Source organism: Peromyscus californicus, unplaced genomic scaffold (assembly GCF_007827085.1).
Source record: "Peromyscus californicus insignis strain IS unplaced genomic scaffold, ASM782708v3 Scaffold_5__1_contigs__length_169319896, whole genome shotgun sequence".
Taxonomy (NCBI): Eukaryota; Metazoa; Chordata; class Mammalia; order Rodentia; family Cricetidae; genus Peromyscus; species Peromyscus californicus.
The window spans coordinates 11,224,624-11,239,346 of NW_026294573.1; the positions used below are offsets into that span (position 1 = coordinate 11,224,624).

Sequence of the window (14,723 nt, forward strand, 5' to 3'; positions counted from 1 at the left end):
TCCCATTTACAAAGAGATGAACACCAGGAGCTAGAGAGATGGTTCAGGAGTTAAGAGCATTGGCTGCTCTCACAAAAGACCCCAGGTTTGATTCCCAGCACCCATATGACTTCTCACAACCATCTATAGCTCCAGTCCCAAGGAGATCAGATAGTTTCTTCTGAACTCCTCGCCACTAAGCACACATGTGGTGCACAGATGTACATGCAGCAAATACCCACATACATAAAATTAGTAGACACTTTTTAATTAAAAAAATAAAGAGCTAGTACTGCTCTTTCAGAGGACTAGAGTTCAGTTCTCAGAACCCACATTGGACAGCCTACAACCACCTGTAAATTCAGCTTCAGGGGATCCTATAACCTCTAGAGCACCCATACACACATGACATACATTCCTACACACCCAATTTAAATTTTTTAATGATTTATTTTTACTTCATGTGCATTGGTGTTTTGACTGTATGCATGTCTGTGTGAGGGAGTCAGATCCACTGGAACTAGAGTTACAGACAAATGTGAGCTGCCATGTGGGTGCTGGGAATTGAACCCAGGTCCTCTGGAAGAGCAGCCAGTGCTCTTTACCACTGAGCCATCTCTCCAGGCCCCTTAAAAAATTTTAATTAAAAATATTAAAATAAAAGGTGGACACCTTGTATTTCAAGCTGCCTTAGTCCCCTTTTTAAAGCATGCTATCTCTGAAAAAAAAAAACATTAGTGTTAGATATTAGTGTTACATGCCTGCTGGATCCTGTCTTTGGGAGATCTGTGAACCCGGGGATAATGCATCTGGAGTCCCTGCTATTGCAACCTGATGTGAAAGGAAATGCATCATTTAAAGTTGTTATTTCAGTACTCAGAAAACAGTGGAGCCTTCTTCTTGCAGCCCTGGACTTGCTGGGTCCTCTTCAGTGACAGCATCTTTTGGAGTGGGGGGAGATGTCCCTGTATGAATGCTGTATTTGATGATTCTCCTGTCAATCCCGTGATTCAGACAGAGGCTGACACAGTTAATGCATTCTGGGAAGAAAAGCTTTCAATTACTCTCAACAGTCCCAACTCTAGAAAGTGGCTAGTGTGCGACAATGAGATAGCAATGGTTAGCGACAAGGCAGGAAGGATACTGTAGCAGAAATCTTAAAAGTTCTTATTAATAAAATCAAACCTGGGGCCAGTTATTGGAGTGAAATGGTCAGAGAGACAGAACAAGCCACAGCTAATCTCACCTGGCCAACTTCTCAGCTGATCTTGTTTCCTCAGACTGGAAGCTTCTGTGTCCTCATCCCAATGGCTCTCAGCTGAACTGCTGCTCCAAAGCCTGAAACCTTAACCAGCTAAAAGCTTCTAGTTTCTGGTCCTCACGCCTTATATATCTTTCTGCTTTCTACCACCACTCCCTGGGATTAAAGGCTCGCTTTCTGGGATTAAAGGCGTGAGTCATCACGCTTGGCTGTATCCTTGAACACATCGATTTCTGCCTCTGGAATGCTAGGATTAAAGGCGTGTGCTACCACTGCCTAACTTCTATGTTTAATATTGTGGCTGTTCTGTCTCTGACCCCAGATAAGTTTATTAGGGTACACAATATTTTGGGGAACACAATACCACCACAGGGCACTGTGGAGCAGAAGACCAAAATGGGAAACACTTTCACCTAGATGCCTGGTCAGTAGCGATTTTTTTTTTAAAAATTTATTTTTAATTATGTGTCTGCACATATGTCTGTGCATAGGTAAGTGCACATGCATGCAGTTGCCTAAAGAGGCCAGAAGAGGGTGTTGGTTCCCTTGGAGTTGGAGTTATGGGTGGTTATGAGCCCCTCAATGTGGGAGATGGGAACTGAACTTGGGTCTTCTGCAAGAGCAGTGTGTTCTCTTAACTGCTGAACCACTGTGCTAGCTTCCACAATTCATGACACTGTCAGTCAATCAACACAGTGGGTTGATTGGGTTTAATTTGTGTAGTTTTGTTTCCCAAGCCCCCAAATCAATTCTGTGTGCAAGTAAAAGCTCTCTCCAGCCTGTCAGGGATGTTTATGCTCTACTTGAATACCCTGAGTCATGGGGTACTCAGTGCTTTTCAAGGCAGCTAATGACTGGAAATGTTATTATTGCTTTTATTCGGAACCCTATGCTTGGTTGGACATTGTGGAAAAAAACCCTTTTACTTGGTCAAACTATAAAAGGATGTTTATTTGGGCCTATAACTTTCAAGACTCTGGATAGGATAGAGTTTAGGTATAGCTTGATTCAAGGTTCCAAGGATATTGCTAGGCTCAATAGCAATTTTATTTCCCTGTCCCTGCCTTTTCCCTTGGCTATGCTTAGTAACCTCTGTCACATTCAGGATCGTCTTTTTCATGATTCCAGGCCAATGCTCCCATCCTAATGGGTAAGAGAACTTCTTCATAATGATGAGGACCTGAGTTCAAATCCACAGCATCCACATAAACATCCAGGCATAGACAGAATGCACTGGGGAGCAGAGACAGCTGGTTTTAAATTCTTTTCCTTTGCTGTGATAGAATACCCTGACAGCAGTGACTTAGGGAAGATAGGGCTTGTTTCAGCGTATAGTTCCAGAGGGAGAGAGTCCATCATGGAGGGAAGGCATGGCAGTGGGAACAGGAAGATGGCTGGTCACATTTTCATCCACATACAGGAAGCAGGGCAAGAACAGAAAGTGGGCAAGGCTGTAAAAGCCTTCCCCCAGTGACAGGCTTCCTCTCTCAAGGCCCCATCTCCTAAGGTTCCACAACTTCCCCAAACTGCACCACTCAAACTCAACACTGTGTATTCAGACAAATGAATCAGTGGGGGGAATTTCCTGTTCAAACTGCCACAAGGTTGATAACCGCTGGCCAGCCTAACCCAACGACAAGCTTCAGGTTCAGTGAGAGATTCCATTTCCAGGTAATAAAGTGGAGAGCAATAGTGGAGAACGCCCCAGGATACACACACACACACACACACACACACACACACACACACACACACACACACACACACACAGAGAGAGAGAGAGAGAGAGAGAGAGAGAGAGAGAGAGAATATGCACAAGGTTAACCCTGGGGGCAAGGAACTGACATCCCATGACATGGTACCGAGAAATGTGTTAACATATTCCTCTGATTTGAAAACAAAGCTCTGCACACCACTGTCATCTGGAGCACACATGCTCCCACTAGTTATGGCTCTCAGCCAGGAATGCTAGAAAACCGTGTTCTCCTGTTCACTGTGCCACAAATCTGATAAAGCTGCGCGGTGCAAAGGTTCATGACAATTGTGTTTTCCAAACAAAGGAAGATAGCAACAGCATGTTCTTTTCTGAATGATAGCCTCACTTGTGCTCTCTGGCTCTCAGAACATGCCAGAATTGTCACGTACCCATTTCCCTGGCTGGACTGTTGTGAACGACATAAACAATCTGACAGCAACACAAAAAAGAACTTGAAAGGCAGGAAAATGAAACACAGTTCTAACCATTCCCTGAATGTCAGATTAAATGCCACCTTTCCCAAGAAATTATCGTTGGTGTTCTCTGCTTCCTGTGTTTGTACGTGTGTGTGTGCGTGTGCGTGTGCATGTGCATGTGTACATTCTCTCTCTCCCTCTCCCTTTTTTCCTCCCTCTCTCTGAATGTGTGTGAGAGAAAGAGAAAGAGTACATATGAGTGCAACACACACACACACACACACACACACACACACACACACACACGGAGTGGGAAGATCCAAGCATCTAGGAAGAAGCAATACCATTTAAATATTTGTGGTGGTTTGAACGAGAACTGTACCCCATAGTCTTAAGCATTTAAACACTTGGTCCCCAATTTTTGGCACTGTTTGGGAAGGCTTGAGTGATGCAGCCTTGGTGTATGTGACTGGGGACAGGCTCTGAAAGTTAAGATCCTGGTGACTCATCCAGTTTTCTCTCTCTGCTTCATGCTTGTGGGTCAAGATGTGAGCTCTTAGCTTCAGCAACTGTGCCTCCCGCTTATTCTCACGCCTCTCACTACGACGGGCTCTTATCCTTCTGGTCCTGTTAGCCCAAATAAACTCTTTCTTCTGTAAGTTGCTTTTGGTCATGGTGTTTCATCACAGCAACATTTATAAAAGTTTTGGAGTAATTTTGAAGTATACATATATTTTTGTATTTTGCTTGTAAAATGTACTGAAACATACATACATACATACACACACACACACTCATGCACGCACGCACACATATGCACACCTTAATATTTAAAATGATTGTTTTTTTTCCCTACCATCATACACACGAGAATCTACCCCACTCTATTTGAGCACCCTGCAGGGGCCCTGGGTCCCCACTGCCTGCTCAGTCATTATTTGCTGAATTGCAAATAGTACGGAGTAAAATTTTATGTTCTTTTCCAAGGGACAGTTCCAAGGTCAGCCCACCCTAACTGGTGTCTGGCTGTGACTTTCTGGGAAGGCTCCGGGTGTTTCTGAACAGCTAACATTCTTCTTGAACCTGTGCTCTGATTGCAGGAGGTTCTCCAGGGAATCTGAATTAATGGGATATTTGAAATGTTTATGGAAAAAAGCTAAATTTAGAGGATCAAAGGCTATGGGACCCTGGCGCCCTTGAGGCTGAAGACTGGGAACTCTTTACCAGCATCTCAAACAGCAAGGATTTATCTTCTCAAATTCCCCTTCAGAGACATTGAAAGTTCTAGCTGGAAGCCATTTGAATTTCTCACTAATTGCTGGAATGGAGCAAGGGCTCCTTCAAGCAGACCGCTGGGGCATCCCACTTTCCTTTGCCCTGTGGCCCCAGCCCAGCTTTGGAGGAAAAGTTGCTTCCTGCCAAACTGGCCATTCTGTTAGGAGGGAAGACAGGGCAGTGTGAGTGGGATGTGTGGGTTCATTTGCCATCTTGAATCCAAATGGAGACAGCTCCAAAGCCCTCAGAAGGATGGGCGGGTTTCCTGTAATTCTGCTAAAATTTGGAGAGTGGACATAAGACGTGAAGATGAGATGGCTCAGCGCTTAAGAGCATTTGTTGCTTTTGCTGAGGATCCGGGTTCAGTTCCCAACAGCCATATGATGGCTCACAGCCATCCTTAACTTCAGTTCCAGGGGACCCAATGCCTTCTTTTGACCTCCTTGGGCAGTAGGCATATACACAGGCAAACACTCATACACATAAACAAAATAAATCTTAAAAATTATACCAGGAAGGCCTCCTATGCACTTGATTTAAGTGGGAAGGAGTGTTTGTAGCTTAAGTTTTCCTGCCTGGCCCACAGTCAGGACAAATCTCTATCACCTGCCAGTCCCACAGCCTCTCAGACCCAACCAAGTAAACACAGAGAATTATATTGCTTACAAACTGTATGGCCGTGGCAGGCTTCTTGTTAACTGTTCTTACAGCTTAAATTAATCCATTTCTATAAATCTATACCTTGCCACATGGCTCATGGCTTGCCGGCATCTTCACATGCTGTTTCTCATCATGGCGGCTAGCAGTGTCTTCCCGACTCAGCCTTCCACTTCCCAGCTTTATTCTCCTCCTTGTCCCGCCTATACTTCCTGCCTGGCCACTGGCCAATCAATGATCTATTTATTGACCAATCAGCAACACATTTGACATACAGACCATCCCACAGCAAGTGTTAGTGTCGCTGTGGCATAGAGTGAAGTGTCCCTCACAAAGGCTTACATGTTGAATGCTTGGCTTCTGATGATGGCATCGTTTTTGAGAGGTTCTGGGATCTTTAGGAGGTGGAGCCACTGGTGATATTACTTTTCCTGGGGATGGTCTCTCTCCCTCTCCCCACCTCCTTCCCCCACACCCCTCTTTCCTGTCTGTCATGACATGATGATGTTCCTCCACACTCTCCCACTGCCCTGATGTCTTTTCTCAGATGTCTGGAGCTGAGAAGACGATGAACCCTCTGAACCCGTGAGCCAAAGACAGATCTTTGACCTTTCATCGGGTCCCCTCAGGTATTTTCTTAAAACAACAAGAAACACAGCTAATTCTAGCGTTGGCTGGTCTGCTAGGAGTGATTATTTTCAGTAGCTTTGCAGGATGTGGGGTGGGGTGGGAGACGCTGAGGGAAGAAGAGAAGGAAGAGGGTCTTTGTGCAACCCGTCAAGGCCTCAACAAAGCAGAACATGTCACGGTGTGTGGGAAAAGCAATGGTGCAAAGTCCCCTTCAGGAGGCACATGGTCACTTCTAGGTCATTGGGTAGTTACCATGGCACTTCCTAGGTGCTGCCAGGTCACCTTCCAGGTGGTACAAAGTCATCCTTTGAGTAGCTACTCAGGTTGTCTTGAGTCCCCTGGGAGGAGGCAGCATCATGAAAAAACTGGGAGTCGCTCCTCAGGCTCTCCTTTTCATTCTGTAACCCCGAGGACACTCCTGGCCTCACTGAGCCTGGGGGTTGTTCCTGTAGCAGCCCAGGAAGGTAACCCAGACCCACATACAGTCCACATCTGCTCCCCCCCGACACTGGCACACACATCAGAGTCACTAATGTACCTGAAAGAGGATGCCAATGGGATGTCCTGCTGACACAGGATGCCTCAGCCGCAGGCTCCTCCCACAGAGTGTGTATAGATCAGAATGCTGTGGAGGGTCCCCCACGAATCCCAGAGAGCTTCCAGGCAGAGGTGACCTCCTTCACAGGGATCCAGGGAAAGCCTATGAACCGAAAGTGGGAGGGGCCTGGGGAGTGGGAGTGTTTTACTCTTGCTGCCTTGGGGTTTGAAGGCTTAGTGTGTTTGTAAGCAGAAAGCTCCCAATTACCGCCCCTTGCCAATCCCTGATGGAAAGGAAAGAACCTCTAACAAACCAAAGTGTTGGTAATTACTGCTCTGAGCTCTGCTGGGGACACTGATTGAGGGCAATCACTGAACAAGGAGGAGACTGCTGGTCAGACTGATGATGGGACTAGTGGCTTGAGGTCTAGCTGGAGCTGCCAGAAGATGGGGGAGGGGGCATGGCAGCCAGGCCACTGCCATCTTTGGAGTCTTGAACCTTCCTTTTATTCTGTGGGAAGGCTTCTCCTCGTGGTGTGCAGAGGTAGGAACTAACTTGCCCAATTTGCCCATTTTGCTCACTGAGTGAAGAAGATGGAAACTCTGCTAGGTAAAGGCGTCAGGGGATATGTGCTTATTTAGCTATGAGTTCAGCCCCAGAGGGTGGGCATTGTAGCCCTTGGGAGTTTGCTTGGGTGAATCTAGATGGTCAGACAGGTTTAGAATTGAGGGTTCTCTGGCCTTCGAAGCAGCCAAGAGCCACCCTCTGAAACCCACACCTGCCCTCCACCAAGAGCAATGGAACTCCAGCTTCTTACACTCAGTTGGCTTTGCTGCCCTGGGTGCTTGGCTACTTTGGCCCTCTGAGCAGATGACCACCTACTATTGACCACTCCCAAGACTTTTGCTTGGTAGGGAACCTCATAGGGTTTGCTCTGTGTCTTGATGGTTTCATCTTATAGACCCTAGGAGTCAGACTGCCTAGGTTCAAATCCTATTGCCACCGCTTCCCTGCCAAGGAACAAAAAGGAGAATCTTCCTGAAGCTGTCTTTGACCTTATAGAAACACATTTCTCCTCTCAGCAGGAAGTATAAGGTGGGGGATATATTTGGAGACAGTGGCTTCAGGGACCCAGGTGTTTCCATGTCTCTTCCTTGTCAGCTCCAGGCCAGCTCAGATCTAGATATGACCACATCCAGGAAAGAGGAGAGGCTAGTCAATTCTAAGGCTCACCCTCTAATGGGAGAATGTGTCTTAGCTGACCTGCACACCCCCGTCCCCAGCCAGGCTTCTGTGTGCCCAGGCCAGAGGTATACTGGTCAGGCATTCATCCTTGTGACAGATACCTGAGCCAGACCAGTGTAAGAGATGAACCATTTGTTACAGCTCACAGTTTCAGAGATCTCGGCCCAAAGTTAGTTGGATCCATGGCTGTGGGCCTGATGAGAGGCGTGATGTGTGTGTGTGTGTGTGTGTGTGTGTGTGTGTGTGTGTGTGTGTGTGTATGTGGCAGAGGCTGCTCATCTCAGGGTAGCCAGGATACAGAGAGTAGCAGGGAGGGGTCTGTACTGAAGGTTTATCTTTCTAGGGCATGCCCCCAATTACCTGCTTACTACAACTACACTCTATCTCCCCTAATTTCACCACTCCAGTAGTTTATCTGAATTAAAGAAGTATAGATTTATGTGTGTAGTTATTTTTTATGTGTGTATTTATTTATTTATTTTTGGTAAGTGTACAGAGTTATGGTTTTCATATGGCATTTTCATGCATATTCATTGTACATTGTACTTTGTTCTCCTTCATTCCCCTCCACCATACTCCCTACCCCCTTTAGCTAGTTCCTTCCCTCCTCTTAGAGAGTCCCCACATACAGTCTATGCACTTCTTTTTCTCCTGCCTTAAGATTTCCTTCTTGTCTCCCAGGCTGCCCTTTCTAGACTCATGACCTTAAACTATACCCAAACACTCTCTCTCTCTCTCTCTCTCTCTCTCTCTCTCTCTCTCTCTCTCTCTCTCTCTCTCTCTCTCTCTCACACACACACACACACACACACACACACACACACACAATTATTTACATGACAGAATGGACCTCCAGTCACTTCTTCAAAGCCCACCCTGAATATCTCTTTCATCAGAGGCCAAGCATTCATGGCCAGAGCCTTTGCAGGGAACACTTCATATTAAAACCATAACAAGAATCAGAGAGCGGTACAAGGAATGGGGTTCCCACAGAGTGGCAAGCTTCCTGTGAAGCCACCCCAAGGCTTTCCCCATAAACGAAGAGTGGATGGATGTCTCTACCATGTGGGAATTTTGAAGAGAGTGGGGAGCTGATTTCCAGAAGGCAACTTCATTTAGCCCCGAATCTGAACTCATTTGCTGGTGGCCTCTCCTCCTGCCAGTACTCCCACCACAGGTGGAATCCTTTCCAGATTAGATAGGGGCTTTTGGTATTTTTCTCCAGACACTCCCCACCCCCATAGAGCCAGTGAGTAAAGCTCTGTTTTTTTTACCCTAACAAATGCTTCCCCAAGAAAAGTGGGGTCCTTCCAACATGATCAATCTAGACTTACGCATTGCACTTGGCTGGGATTTAAACTTATACACTGGGCTTGATCCAGTGCACTCTACGAAGCAGGCTTGCACACGTAAAGCTTTTGCTCTGAACAGTGTTCACTTTTTTTTGCCTATATCCAAACTTACCTATGGCCTATTGCCACAAAATACCACAGGGAGAGGGAGCCCATGGGACAAACCACACCATTCTCCAAATAATAGTTCATTCTGGAGAAAACTATTCAAGTGAACAGATTACCTTGTTTGTTTTGCTTTATGTAGTGCCAATATCTTATACCTCCATCACCAAAGCCCTTGCTATCACACCAAGTACATCTCTTACTGGTCTTGCCTGGCCTAGTTTACATACTACCTCTTCCCCAAGCATCTCAGACCAGTCACTAAGCCAGAGATGACCTTTCCCTCTCGATCTTCCAGCACCTCCACTGTGTCTCAGCCTTGATCTTCTCAGTGTTCCTGGTCAGTATTTCAAGCTACACATGAGCCTGTGCTTTCTTCCTTTGGAGTAGAGCCTACAGAGATGCCCAGGGGCCACCACTGAGTCTCTTACTGTTTGCCTCTAAGTGACTGATAGTAAATGGAGTTCAGAGGGTAGAAGGAATAATCCTATTTTGGAAAGAGGAATTTAGAATTCCCGTTAGGCTCCCTTCCTTCCTTCCTCCTCTCTTTGCTCTGTCCCCTGCTCCCTTCCTTCCTTCCTCCTCTCTTTTCTCTCTCTGTCCCCTGCTCCCTTCCTTCCTTCCTCCTCTCTTTGCTCTGTCCCCTGCTCCCTTCCTTCCTTCCTCCTCTCTTTGCTCTGTCCCCTGCTCCCTTCCTTCCTTCCTCCTCTCTTTGCTCTGTCCCCTGCTCCCTTCCTTCCTTCCTCCTCTCTTTGCTCTGTCCCCTCCCCCTTTTCTTTCTCTAAGAGATAAGGGCTGGGGTGATGCTTCAGTGGGTATGCATTACACAGGCATGAGGACCTGAGTTTGATTTCCAGACCGTACATAAGAATGCCTAGTATGGCAAAATGAGCTTGTAATCCTAGTGCTGGGAATATGGAGACAGATCCCTGAGCATCATGGACACTTAGGCCAGTGACAGACCCTGTCTTAAAAATAAAACCAACCAAGCAAAAAAAAAAAAAAATACAAAAATCTATAGTAACCGAGCAATAATACCCAAGGTTGACCTTGGCTTCCATGTGCATACACATTCATCTGCAAGTGCAAGAGCATGCAAGCATTCATGCACACACAGAGACACATATAAATTCAGGAGAGGAGAAGAGTAAATCCTATGTTCTCTAAAACTATGGACAAGTGGACTTTCAGTATCATGTGAGGTGGCTGATTTACTTTAATGTGGGAAGGGAGGGTTGTGTGCACGTTAACCAGCAAGATGGAAGGCAGTCCACCTCTCTTCTGGACACATCACAGAACCATCTATGAAAGCCTCTTAAATAGAGACCACCCGCTGAGAACGTACACACACAAACATGAATATCTCCCTCTTTAAACAGGCCACTATGGGTCAGGCTTAAAGCAGGGAGCTTTAAGATGAAACAGACATGGGTTCAGTAGAGGTTGTACCAGTTCGAAAGTCTAATTTGGAGCAAGTGACTCAAGCCTTCTGAGCCTTGGTGTCCTCATCTGTAAAATTGGGATGATGAGAGAATTACGTTCAATTATACACCAAAGACACCTGTTAGAATGATTGACATATCTAACATACAGTCTAGCACACAGCCTGATATGCAGAAAGTACCTAATAAGTGAAACAGTAATGACTTTCAGTGAAGATGTTGTTAAATATGAAGTTGAAAACATTTGAATGAAGTCCTGGCTAATGTTTTCATAACCCCTCACTCTCTTTCCATTCTGTAACATAAATATACACTTCAGTGTTCATGTGAAGAGGTCTGCCCCCATCCTCCACCCGCCCCCACATCCTGTACCCCTGCTTTCTGCTAGCCTGTCTCCACCCCTCCCCATGGCCTTTTCTAGACTTTGAAAGAAATGTTCATCATTCCTTTTAGCTTTGGAACATAGTTGTTTCTCTGATCAGCTTTCTGGGGGCTCCCCACTCCCATCCCCCAGGCGCTCCTGGCTTCTCCTGGGGGCTCACTCTGTGCCTGCATTATAGCCCACATCTGCACATGCCCAGGTGATGGGAGACTGGCTGACAAGGTGCCCTTCTCATCCAGGAAGAGAGACATGCTGTCGGCATCTTGGTGTTGTTGTTGTTGTTGTTGTTGGTGGTGGTGGTGGTGTGTGTGTGTGTGTGTGTGTGTGTGTGTGTGAGAGAGAGAGAGAGAGAGAGAGGTACTGCAGGCTGGAGCTTTCCAAACCTGGCCTGCCAAGAATGAGTGGCATGTGAACGAGGCCAGCTCTGTGATTCCGGGCAGATGCCCAAGCTTGCTGAGGACGGTCCCTGTGGCCTCAGAGGAGCCATGCCAAGAATGTGCAGTGCCAAGAGTTCTGCACCCCCGGGGGCCATTCTGGCGGCTTCCTTCTCCTGCCAAGCTGTTTCTAGATCATGTTTCTAAATCCCATTCCCCCACCCCCCAAAAATACCAAGAAAAGAAGCCGGAAGAGCCAAAAAATAGTAGGGAAGCATTTAAATCACCTTCCATTGTACTGTCGCAGTGATTAGCAAAGATAATCATAATGACAATAAATTAAAATTTGTGACTTAATGGGCTGAGGAGATGGCTCAGGGTTAAGAACACTGGCTGCTCTTGTAGAGAACATGAGTTTAGTTCCCACCATGTCGTAGCTCACAACTGCCTGCAAATCCAACTTCAAAAGACCTGGCACCCCCTTCTGGCTTCCATGGGCATGGGCATGGGCACACACACGCACACACACACACACACACACACACACACACACACACACATACACACACGCACGCACGCAAATACAATAAAATATTAAAAGAAATTAGTAGCTTTGAGCAAGTGAAGGGAGGAGTCGTCAACCAAAGCTTTTCATCCTTCATAGACCTGCGGTGGAAGCAGCGCCCTGTTTCCCACTGTCTTGGAAGCTCCTGGGCTTGGAGTCCCCAGTGCCCACTTGGGGCACAAACCCGCAGTGAGTGCAGGGGCTATAGAGGTTTCTCCCCCTTGCTTCCTTCTTCCCTCCCTCCTCCTTCCTTCTTTCTTTTTAGCCTCTCTCTCTCTCTCTCTCTCTCTCTCTCTCTCTCTCTCTCTCTCTCTCTCTCTCTCTCTCTCTGTGTGTGTGTGTGTGTGTGTGTGTGTGTGTGTGTGTGTGTGTGTGTTAATGCATGTGGAGGACAGAAGACAGCTTGCAGGTGTGGGTGTTCTCCTTCCACCATATGAGTTCTGGTTATTAGGCTTGGCACCAAGCACCTTTACCCACTGAGGCATCTTACTGGGCCCCTATAGAGTTTCTTAAGAAGACAAAAGTGCCTTTCTAGGGCTGGAGAGGTGGCTCAGTGGGTAAGACTGCTAGATGTATAAGCATGAGAACCCAGGTTGAAACTTCCAGCATCTCTGTAAAAAGCCAGGCATAGCCATGCACCCTATAACCCCATCACGGTGGCTAGGGAGGCCCAGGAGGATGGCTGGGACTGGCTGGCTGCCCGCCTAGTTCTGGCTTCAGTAAGAGGTCCTACCTCAAGGGGATAAGGGAGAGCATTTTGAGCAGGACACCTAATGTTTCTTTTGGATTCTGTGCATGTGTATGTGTGCATATAACACACATACACATGCACATCACGCATAATGTGTGTCTTGCAGATAGACTAAACCACAATGCAAGGCTCACAGTAATAACACGCCACCTCTGAGCTCCTTGGTGACGCCATGGCTAAGACAAGGATGGCAGGACAGATTCACCACACTTTGGGGTCCCGGAGAACTGGGGCTAGTGAGGGAAGCACACTGCAAGCCAATTTGGTTTCTGTAATTTCAGACCCGTGGGGGATTCAGTGACCGTCTGGACTGGCAGTAGTGTTATTTTGAGGTAAACTGAAGGAAAATGTGCAAGTTTGGGCAAAACCAGCAACTGTAAGCATGTTTCTAGAGTCCTGAAGAAAAATCTGTGTGTTTTGAGGTTACACCTGTGCATGGATAATGGTGTGTTTTATTTGTTATTACTGCGTGTCTTCCCATCTTGGCCATTATGGAAATTATGGAAAATTGCTGGATGCTGTGAAGTTGGAGGTTGTAGGAAGAGTTGTTGACTTTGTGTTATGTGGGTGCAGATTCCTTTCCCTTGCATTATTTGTTCTCATTTTGCTGTAAAAAGCAAAATTCCGAGGCTAGGGAGATGGCTCTTTGGGGAAGTGCTGGCTGAGCAAACTTGAATACCTGAGTTCAGATTCCCAGCACCCATGTAAAAGATGGGTGTGCCAGCATATCTACAAGCCAAGGGCTTGGATGGGGACAGATGTGGGGGTCAGGGGTCAGAGGCAGGCAGATCCCAAGGAGCTTACTGGTCAGCGAGTCTAGACAACCAACAATCAATCTGGTTCAGAGAGAGACCTTGCCTCAAAAAACAAGGTGGAGAGAAATTGATGAAGATACCTGATGTCAACCTGTAGCCATCACACGTGCACATGAACACAAAGAGTAAAATTGTTATGGGAAATTCATATAAACGTATTTATTCTAGAGGTAAAATTACTCCTTTCTTTCCTTCTTTTCTACCCTTTCTTCTTTCTCCCCTGCCTCCTTTCTTCCCTCTCCCTCTCCTCTTCACATTTCTAGCTTGAACTAGATGGAGATAGATTTACAGGCTACATGTAGGACCCCAATATGTCCCTGTCAAAAAGTACAATTCAGGAGCCCCAATATCTAGTGCTCTGTCTAGTTGTGGATGTTTGAAGCCTTTAAAGCCCCCATTTCTAAAACCACCTCATGCACTCACAGCTAGAAGCATTTGAAATTCCAATAAAATACCCAGACTAAAAATGTCTTCGCTCTGGCTTCCGGGCCTTTGCTAACAGCAACTGTAAGTGGAGTGTGTGTGTTCTCCTTGGCAGTGGCTTTCGGAAGACTGTTAATGTTATGGCATGCCACTGGGTGAGCATTTCCCCACTAAGAGCCGCAATGCATTTTGCAAAGAGCACATTCTTCTCAAGTTTACCTGCGATGTGGGCTGGAGAAGGCAACATATTGATCCCATTATCCCTCACATTCTGCCAAGACTCAGGTGTGAGTCCAGCTCTTCAGCTTGAAGGCTCCGCAGCCTCCAGCGTTGGCTGTTGGTTCTTTATACAGCAGAGGAGATCTTTAAGTGGCATTTGGTCTCACTACATTTTTGTGGTCATGGTCATGTGGGAGGGTGGATCTGCTGGAGCTGGAGGGGCTGTCCTCCCCGATGCACAAGGTGATGTCCCTTCTCTACCCCAAGTCTCTTCCAGTCTTACGAAGGTGCAAACCACCTTTGCTTGGAGTACTGAATGTCTGCAGCCATCTGTGCCTCTAACCTTTTATTTGTTACTTTTATATTTTTATAATTCTCTCTGTCTCTCTCTCTGTCTCTCTCTGTCTCTGTCTCTCTCTCTCTGTCTCTGTCTCTGTCTCTCTCTCTCTCATGTGTGTGTGTGCGTGTGTGTGTGTGTGTGTGTGTGTGTGTGTGTGTGTGTGTGTGCGTGCATGCACGCATGCATGTACACATCACA

At 46.6% G+C, this 14,723-nt stretch overlaps 1 protein-coding gene across 3 annotated transcripts in view; it reads left to right on the forward strand.

The window, feature by feature from the left end:
- The window catches only part of Kazn (kazrin, periplakin interacting protein), a 1,033,047-nt gene that overhangs the window by 221,669 nt on the left and 796,655 nt on the right, over positions 1–14,723 (forward strand). The gene's annotated exons all lie outside the window — the stretch shown is intronic.